The sequence below is a fragment of the Nicotiana tabacum genome, chromosome 19 (genome assembly GCF_000715075.1).
Source record: "Nicotiana tabacum cultivar K326 chromosome 19, ASM71507v2, whole genome shotgun sequence".
Classification (NCBI taxonomy): Eukaryota; Viridiplantae; Streptophyta; class Magnoliopsida; order Solanales; family Solanaceae; genus Nicotiana; species Nicotiana tabacum.
The window spans coordinates 4,661,946-4,672,169 of NC_134098.1; the positions used below are offsets into that span (position 1 = coordinate 4,661,946).

At 35.8% G+C, this 10,224-nt stretch overlaps 1 pseudogene; it reads right to left on the reverse strand.

Annotated features, from left to right (window-relative positions):
- Positions 1–369: 369 nt before the first annotated feature.
- On the reverse strand, positions 370–5,456 carry LOC107789436 (uncharacterized; annotated as a pseudogene).
- Between the last annotated feature and the right edge of the window lie 4,768 nt (positions 5,457–10,224).

The following is a 10,224-nucleotide window of genomic DNA, read 5'->3' on the forward strand; positions in this document are numbered from 1 at the left end:
AGTTAGGGACGTTTACAAGTTCATGTAGGTTAATAAAGGTTTACCTTTCAAAATCTCAATCTTTATGTGGCGAGCATGAAAGTTTAAGCTGTCGTTGGATGATGCATTTTGGAGGATGAGATTTCAAATTGTATCACAGCTTAATCTTCCAGGTGTTGTTATTTTATATTATCACTCCTAACCGACATGGAGTGAGCACTCGCATAGCCAACTCCAACTTGCTTGAAATTGAGGCATAGTTGTTGATTATCTGTTTCCTACCTCCTCCCACCAACATGATGCATGCAATACATTTGTCTTTTTTCTAGAAGGGGAGTAAATCATAAATGATTTATCAGAATTTAAAAGCAGTGGTGCACCTCTAAATATGTACACATACTTTTTAGCATTTATTTACAAAAATAAAAATATAGTATAAAGTATGAGTCTGTCTAGTGCACGTGCAACTAAATTACAACACAAAAAAATTACAGGGACTCTTTGAAACGAAATTTTGCTAAACTGCTGGATGAGATTTTTTGCACTATGCTCATTATAATGTTACATTCTCCAAACAAAATGTTCATAATCGGATGCAAACGTCACATATCACAGGAACTTATTTTCATGTCTTATGTCACCGGAGATATCTGAGAAATCATGTATCGACATCACAACCGAATCTTGAGTTCATATATGATAACACACTGAAAAGACTGAAATTTATCAGGTTTCAAGAAGGAACATCTAAGGGTTCAACTGACCAGAACACGAATTCTGAAGATCAGTGGAAAAAGGCTGACTGAGCAGAACAAATGGCAGAGGTTTCAAGACTTTCCTGTTGCAGAAAATTGTGACAAAAAGCAAAGTCAATTCGAAGTTTGAAAATGCCATTCTTCATGTTAAACAGCCAAAACTTATAACTTCAGCAGTGCATAGAGATAAGGAATTGCCAGCCATAGAAGCTGAGAATACCCCTGCTAAAGCCTAAAAGACAGAAGATTGCAGGATAATGCTGATAACACCCCTGATGAAGCGCCAGCAAAAGAACACTACTCCTAAAACCAGTGAGCAAACAGAAGCTAAAAGCCTTCCAGAAAAATCCCCAGCAAATAAAAGTAGTTCAAGAGCAGCTCTTACAGTGAATCTGAAGATGAATCAACAGATGATTCGACGGATGATGAAACGACATGAAATGCTCGCTGTTTCACTGCAAACCTGAAGAAGCAAAGGAAAAAGATGAAAATGACTCTTGACTCTTGTTGCTCTGTTGGTTCTTGGTCTGGACTGTATGCTGCCAACGTGATGAAATCTGCGAATGAAGCTAAAGAAATGAAACTAGCCTTTCTGTAGCTCAAATTTTGTTGGGGTATTTGCATTTTTAAAATGTAATCAATCAACTTGATATGAATCTTAAAACCATCAATTAAGTAAATATTATGAGCTAATGAGATGAAATAGTCTGCATCTCATGTTGTGCTCTCTGAAGGCCTGCATCATTTGAACCCATTGTATATAGGCTGCATCGCCATCTTCTTGCACGGCTGAGCAGCTATTTAACAAACTATTTACTGTTGATTATTTTTCATTGGATTTCTAATCCAAAAATTATGTGATAGCACATTAAGCAATATTCTCCAGTACAAGCGTCCAAAAATCTGCTCAATCGTAGCAAGATTGGATATGGAACAGCTAAAGTGCTTCTCCACATGTGCGAGAGAGAGAGAGAGAGAGAGACAACTTAGAGTAGACCAACAAATGAAAGTCATTTTTTCACAGCAATCACAACTAAACAGAATAAAAGGAATAGGGGAATAAACAAAGAACTACCCAGAAGATCATATTAACAGCCACTTAACTACCAAAACAACACTTCAATGTTTCAGAAAATAAAATATAAAAATGCTCTAATGGAATGGATGATGTCATTGAAGTTTGAATAGCACATGTGGGTGTGAATCTGTCACAAAAAATGGCAGTGATGATTAGAACCACATAAAAGAAGAAAAAAGTAGTTTTTTATAATCGAGAAAATCCCCGAGGGCCAGCTAGTGCACGGTTGAAACTCAATGGATAGTGACCCGGCCCTCTACCCATCTTCACTTAAATACCAAACTTTTGTCAGCAGCAAGATTCGAACTCATTATGTACGACTAACATCACGCGTTGTGCTTTACAACCAAACCAAAACCCTGGGACAAAGAAAAAAAATACTACCTTAAAAGAAAAACTTCCCCAATAACATAAAACACCTCCTGGTTCTATACAACTCTTAGCTTTACTGGACAACTATTGGAAAGATAGAACCAATTTCACACAAATGAATTTGCTTATGAATCTTTTAGTCTCCTTCTTGCAATATTGCTTGACATCATGTTAATCCTTCAGAAATGTGAGGAAAACACTATGTTCCTTAAACTCGTCTAATTCATATTCTTATCCTTCATCCTGTTCTTTGAGTGAAAGGTACATGAATTCAGAAGCTAGTTTAGTAGCAAAATACATAGACTACCTAAGATAGAAATTCTGATGTAGGACGAAACTTCTGAGGGAGTAGCTAAGCACAAAGACTTTGACAGATATAATAATAATCATTTGACTTGCAGAATAAGGACTAGACTGGATATCGATTTGGGTAGTGTCTTGAACACTGAAGTTGGTTATCCTGAATGAATCCTTAAAGCAGCTCCATCAACTTGAATGACATTAATGCCAGCTTTCTCAAGATCTTCAACCTCATCCTTAATAGCCATAGCAATTTGATAGCAAGTCTCAAATCTAAATAGCAACAAAACACCAGTCGACTTAGATGTGTGAGACACTGAATGAGGGAAAGAAAAGCGTTTAAGCTTAAAAATTCAAACCTCAGTGCTTGCTCATACATTGTGCCAGTGAATATCGGGACGCAGTCATTGGTTTTTCTGACTGACATCACCATAGATAATTGGAGTTTTAACACAACGGGATCCATAAGATTGAACATATCCATTGGTTGTAAAAACTTCTTTGGCATAAGCATAACAAAGTCTAGCTCTTCCTGGAGTTTGACTAATTTACTGATTTTCTCTGTAATATACTTGACATATCCTTCCCCCGAGATCCTTCAATAGTCAGAGAAAAAACAATTAATATGCACACACAAAGCATAACAACATTAAAAGGAATAACTGCCCTAGTAGATAGCTAACTTGTAAGCCTTGTATTCTAGTCGAACTTTTCTTAGCTCTAACGCTAGAGAAGAGCATTATTTCCGGGAGTAGAAATTATACCAGCACAGAAAGAAGCTTCTCATCTGAAAGGAAGCTGTTATTGATTCTCAAAATGATGAAAAATGATAATAACTGAAGACTACTAAATAGCACTGAAAATGCTATTCCTAGACTTATCATGTGTATACATAAGGAAACTCACATCATTTCTCAGATTAAGAGTGCAATAAAACATGATTTCCAAGATAAAAGTAGAATGGCATAACAATCAAATTATTAGAACTGATCTACCTGCTCAATAAGCTTGCTTGGAAAGCTTAAGCAATGTTCTAACTGTCATTATTTCAACTTCCGCAATTCCATTGATCTGATTTCTTTCCAGAGGTAAAAAGAAATTGCATCAAAGTGAAAAGTATAGCTGAATAAATCAAGTGAAATAAATCACTTCTTATTTCCCAAGTGAAATTGTGGTATCATGTCAAGCAAAGAAGGATGCTTCGTTATAACATCTATTAATAACTCTACTGTACTTGCATCAAATGAGAAGCCCCTTTCATTCATTTCCTTCAGAAAGGTTGTCATTTCAGTAACTTTGCTAAACTTGAGAAATCCTCGCACAATAATATTGTAAGTGGCATTGTCCGGCGCACAACCATTCTCCTCCATCTTTTTTAGCATATCTTTAGCTTCGTCTAACAACTTTTCTAGACAAAATCCATTTATTATTATATTATATGTTATCACATCGGGAAACAATCCAATTAAAGAAAGCTTCTCAAAAATAGCATGAGCTCTGTCGAGCTGGCCAGTTTTGCACAATCCGTCTATTACAACATTGTAAAATTCAATATCAGTATCTTCTCTCTTTCTTTCCAACTCATGAAATAGCAACATAGCTTTCTCAACAAGTCCATTCTGAAAATAACCACGGAGCAAAATGCTATTAGTGCATAAATCAGGTCTGAGCCCCGTGGATAGCATATCAGCAAAGAATCTTTGCGCAAAGTCAGTTCTTCGAACTTCAAATAGACCTTGCAATATAGTATTGTAGGTAACAATGCTAGGTTTCAATCCATTTCGAGAAATATCATGAAACAAATGCATGGCCTCATCCAATTTCTTTACCTTACAATATCCATTTATTAATATGTTATAGCTAAAAATGTCAGGCTTAATGCTCTTATCAACCATGGAAACAAAAAGGCTCATTGCTCTATCCATTTGACCGCGCAAGCAATATCCATCAATTATCACATTGTAGGTGACCACATTAGGCTCCACACCTTTTCCAGTCATGTGTCTCATTACCTCCTCAGCATCTTCAGCTTTCCCCTCTTTGCATAGTCCATCGGTCACTATGGTCAAGGTTTGCACATTCGGAAAAATATTATATTTACCATTTCAGAGAACGAAGTCCTAACCTTCTCCCACTGACCAAATTGACAAAGACCATCAATCAATGAACTATATGTGATAACATCCGGAGGAATGGCTTTTTGTTTCATCTCTTCGAAAAGGCTAATTGCAGCATCCATCATTCTATCCTTGCAAAGAGCATCTATAACAACGTTATAGATTCTTGTGTCTGGCTTGATGCTTCCTTGTTCCATTACTCTTAGCAAATCGAAAGTTTTTTTAGTATGGCCCCTTTTGCTAAGCCCATTCATGACTGTCAAATACATGACTTCATCAGGCTCACAAATATTCTCTCTCACCAACTTTTTGAACAAGTTAACTGCATCTTTGATCTTATTTTCAGCAAAGAGTCCCCTTAGTAAGGTATTAAATGTGATAATATCAAATGGAATGCCATTCTTCAAGTAAATGGCTAATACTGAAAATCCGCAATCAGAACAGTGAATTAGGCAATAATTGTTAATCACTATATTCAAGATGAAATCATTAACTGGGATGCCTAATTTCAGCATTTGTCGAAAAAGGGAAACAACAGAAGAGTAATGCTTCATATTTACCATAGTCTTTAACAATTTCGAGAAGCTAAAAACAGAAGGAACGGGCTGCGTTCTGACCGTTCGACGAAAAAGACTCAGAGCATCATCTAAACACTTGACATTCTCAATATTGCTATGAGAAGAAGAATAATCTCTGATTATAAATGCCGAACCAGAACGAGAAATAGCAAAGGAAATACCATTGCAAGAGTAAGGCAGCAGAGGAATTTTCGTCATCTTCAATTTGGCTGAGGATGATGCTCTGCTCTATCTCGGTGTGCCCTAATTTTGCGGAACAACTACAGTTTATTGTGAACTTTCTTTTTTTGGCTTTTATTTTTTTTCCTCATTTCCAATTTGGCTAAAAAAAAAAGAGAGAGATGAAAATACAGAAAACAAAAAAAGTAAAAACAGAAAACAAAAAAAGTAAAGTAAGAGATAGATTTATAAATGTACAACACGACTAATAGCGAACAATATTAATTTCATGCAACGTATGTCTTTAGACAAGAGTGTGAGTTGGAGTTACCCAAAAGTAAGGTGGGGAGTTCTTGGAGGGAAGGATACCGAGTTTTTATTGAAAATAGTCTCTCAACCCCATGCATCATGGTAGGGGCAAGGTCTGCGTATCACGTTTTTTAGCTAATTCATAATATGCATGTTTTATTATCATTATTACGTTTTAAATTATTTATATGAACAAAGCGGGCAAGAAAGACTTTTGCGGATATATGAGAATAATTTACAAATTGAACTATAAAATCTTATTTCTTATTGTTGCTTTTTAGTGTAAGAATGAGACAAAGCTTGTGGTATTTAAACATGTCAATAATGTATGTTAGCCTTGCATTTTATCTATATGCGCTACCATTCATATACTTACAATTATTCGATTAAAACTCGTTTCTCTCCTATTCGTCCTTATTCTTCTTTTGTACTTTTCCCTTTCTCTCTCACCGATGATACTAAGATTTAATTGATCTCGATTAATATATTACTTTTTATTAAAACTAAATGTTCTTCCATTATTTAAGGAAATATGAATCAAATCGATGTGAGTAAATTTATCCCGTGTTTATTTCATTATGGTAATTAATGCATGCCTAGTTTAAACTTGTTCTTTTTCATATATTTGTTCTCTATTGAAAACTAAACTCTAATTACTCTCATACACACATTTAAGTAATACTAGTTTTTTAATACGTGTGTTGCACGTGTATCTCATATCAATCAGTACGATTTTTTCTTCCTTTTGTCTAAGGTAATTATATGAAGACGACTATAAAATGAAATAAGTTAATAATCATATGATCAATAAAGGTCCAAAACATTTTTAATTTATTTTTTATATCGAAAGAAAAAGATAAGTTCTAGAGAAAAAACAAGAAAGACTGACTCTACGGCCCATAAACGTTATTAGTGTTTGATAAATTGGGTAGTAAAATTTTTCCTCCTTCTGTCTATGGTGAATTTATAAAATGAAGGTAAAATAAAATAAAAGGATAAAAAAATTAAATAAAAAATCATCCCAATAATATAGATAACATACTCAGTAAACATACATTAATTAAAGCATGATTAGAAAAGTACTTAAAAGAACATGCTGACGATTATTATTTGACCAAAATGTCAAGCCAATCAGAGAGCAATAATGACTCTTATTACTTCTTTTTTTGGTTTTAAAGACTACTTTATATTAACTAAACATACGTTACAGGGAGCTTCTTCCCTAGGGCAATATTACAAAAAGACCTAGTCGAACTACTATCGGCAGTGTTGTGTCGTAGTACATTATCACAAAAAGAACTAATACTACTACTACTACTATCAGGGGCGGAGCCACAGTGTTAGATGAGGGTTCGGCTGAACCCAGTAACTTTCGTTCGTGCTTTGTATTTATCCTAAAAATCAATTGAATAAGTATAAATATATAATTTAGAACCCAGTAACTTAAAAAGATTGCAACACTGAACTCATAATTAAGTTTCAAATTCTGACTCCACCTCTGACTACTATGTTGGGCATCCTGCATGGGTAAGTCATTTGTAGAGGCATAACTTGTGTAAGGCACGTTAGTGATAATACAAAAAGATTGTGTGGAGCCCATCAAAAGGTTGTTTCTTGTAGTAACCATTCTAAGCTTCCCACGTCCGTGCTTATCATTCATAAGTTCCTGCCGGATGAAATGCGGAGGATCTGCCAAAAAGGGGATGGTGATGCCCGCTAGTTCCATTCCAAAATGAGCTAGTTTATCCGCTATCATATTTTGCTCCCTGTAGGTATGACTGAGTCGTGGATTACTCAGTTGTTGGATCAGGAATTTGCAATCAATTAATATGGGTGAGTGAGTCTAGTAATGTAGTATTTTGTAGCATTTTTATTACCTCTTGTGCGTCCATGCATTTGGATTTGGAGAGGAGTTAGGTTGTGCATAATTGCAATTTGCAACCCTCCTAGTAAAGCCAAGAGTTCAATATTGAAAAAAATTTGGTCAACGGATAATGTCCCGCATAACCCATGATCAAGCTGCCTTTGTGATCTCTGAATACCCCCCAAAAACCTGCTCGTGATTTTGTATGGCTGACTGCCCGGCCCATCTGTATTTAGTTGCAAGACTCCCCTGGGGGGGGGGGGGGGAGGGTTCCATTTAACATACATAGGTAACTTATTGCGCGACTTGGTTGATTTATTTGTAAGATAATGAAATTCATTTGTGAGTTTAAGAATTGTTGGTATAGAAGGTTTTTGGTTCTGATTTTCAAAACAATATTTATTTCTAACAGTCCAAAAATGTCATAAGGTGAAAGGAATTAATTCTTTTAAAGGAATGCCAGTAGAGGAATGAGTGCCCGTTTGGAGAACTAATTGTCGTAGCCACACTGTGTTAGGAGTGTTAGTAGTAATTAAAGTATGAATTATGGATTCTAGTTTTAGGCCTTGCAAGCAAAGTTTGGCGTGTGTACAATGTATTAAGATGTGGCTTATAGATTCTTCTCCAGCTTGGCATATTGTGCAAACGTTAGAGGTAGTAATTCCCAGCTGATGGAGGTATAGTTTGGTAGACAGCCTATTATGGCTAACTAACCATAGGAAATATTTAATTTTTTGGTAGCATGTGTAGTTTTCAAATCCATCCGAGTTGATTAGCGCCTTGGGTAGATTTTCTGAGCATGTTATAGCACGAGCTAACACTGAAGAGGCCCGTGGGAGTTAGACCCCAAATGAGATGATCAGGTTGGTTCCCATAAGTAGTGAGGTAAGTGTTGTGTATTTTGTGGGTGATGTGGGCAGGCTAATCAAAGAAAAGGGTTTTTTGTGTTCCGTCGTTAAGATGAAGAGCCTTAGCGACGGCCAGCTGAGCTTCGTGATTGTGTAAGGGGCCTTGTATAAGGCTTCGAATATTGGTGTTCAGAGAAATCCAATTGTCAGTCCCAAAGAGAACATGAGTGTCGGCCTTTGGTAACCTGCCATTGTAGACCATATTGGCAAGTCTGCCACCCACGCATAATATGTTTCCATATGGTGGAAGTTTTTTGAATTGGATGCTGGGGGTAGTAAAATATTTATTAATGAGGAAGGAATCCCATTGTGTTTGGGGATTATGAAATAGCCTCCAAGCAGTAGCGGCTAGTAGAGCATCATTTTTATCTCTTAGACGTTGAATACCTAGTCCCCCTTGATACTTACGAGTAGTTACTATATTCTAATTAATTAGGTGAATTCGTCTTTTTTGGGAGGTAGATCCCCAAAGAAAATTCTTTTGATAGGATTCTAATCTAGAGATCAAGTTAGCGGGAAGGGAGATGATCTGCATGTTGTGGTTGGGAATGGTATTAAGAGTTGCCTTAATTAATGTAGTACGTCCGGTCATGGTTAGGTGAGTCATTTTTCATCCCGCCAGCCTATTCTTAAAATTATCTATTATGAATTGAAAATCTCTTTTGGTGGGCTTAGAATTGAAGATAGGAAAACCTAGGTATTTATCAAAAGATTTACCTTCCGGCATATTAAAAGACAAGAGAATGAAATTCTTATCATTTGTTGTACAGTATTTTGAGAAGTAAGCTTTTGATTTGTCAAAATTAATTTTTTGTCCTGAGTGGTGAGTGAATTATTCCAATATGTCAATAATGTGGTGGCAGCTAAAAGTGGTTATTTTAGATGCCAAAATAATGTCATATGCGAAGAATAAATGGAATATTTAGGGAGCTTTGGCGTTGAGAGTAATAGGCTTTCATTGATTGTAATCCACCGCATTATTTATCCGTCTAGATAGTAGTTCCATGCATATAATAAAAAGATAGGGTGAGAGCGGGTTACCTTGCCTAATACCTCTAGACGGAGTGAAGAAGTTTGTTGGAGAGCCATTAATAAGGATGAACATAGAAGTGGTAGATACGCACGACATAATGAGGGAAATGAACTAAGGATGGAAATTAAAGTAAGTGTAGTGACCTATGGATAAAACTCCATTCCATTCTATCAAATGCTTTTTCAAGGTCAATTTTAAGAAGCATGCTTGAGCATTTTGCTCGAGAGTTTCTAAAATGATAAAGTAATTCTTGCACTATTATGGCATTATCAGATGCCCTTATATTCTTTTGGAAGACAAACTGAGTAGGGTTAATAATTTGATCTAAAAATGGCTTAATACGATTGACAATAATTTTGATGATAACCTTATAAAGGGTGTTGCATAAGCTAATGGGTCTAAAATGAGTTGTAGTAGATGGGCTTTTGATTTTTGGTATTAAGCAGATGTAAGTCTTATTTAATTCTGGAGGAATATGGCCAGTTTGGAAAATATTTTTGCAAAAAAGAATTACTGTTTTTTTTTTATTTTAGGCCAAAATCTTTGGTAAAATAGTGGGAAGGCCATCTAGGCCTGGTGACTTAAGGGGTTGGAAGGAATATACATCGTCAATTATTTCTTGGTCCGTCACTGGTAATGCTAAGCTGGTAGCCTCAGCCTGCGATAGGATCGTTTTCAGAAATCCAATTTTCTGAAGAATCTTTAGAGCAAATATTTTATTTCGTCGCCTTCTTTTGAGGGCAGATAGATGGAAAAATCTAGTGTCGGCGTC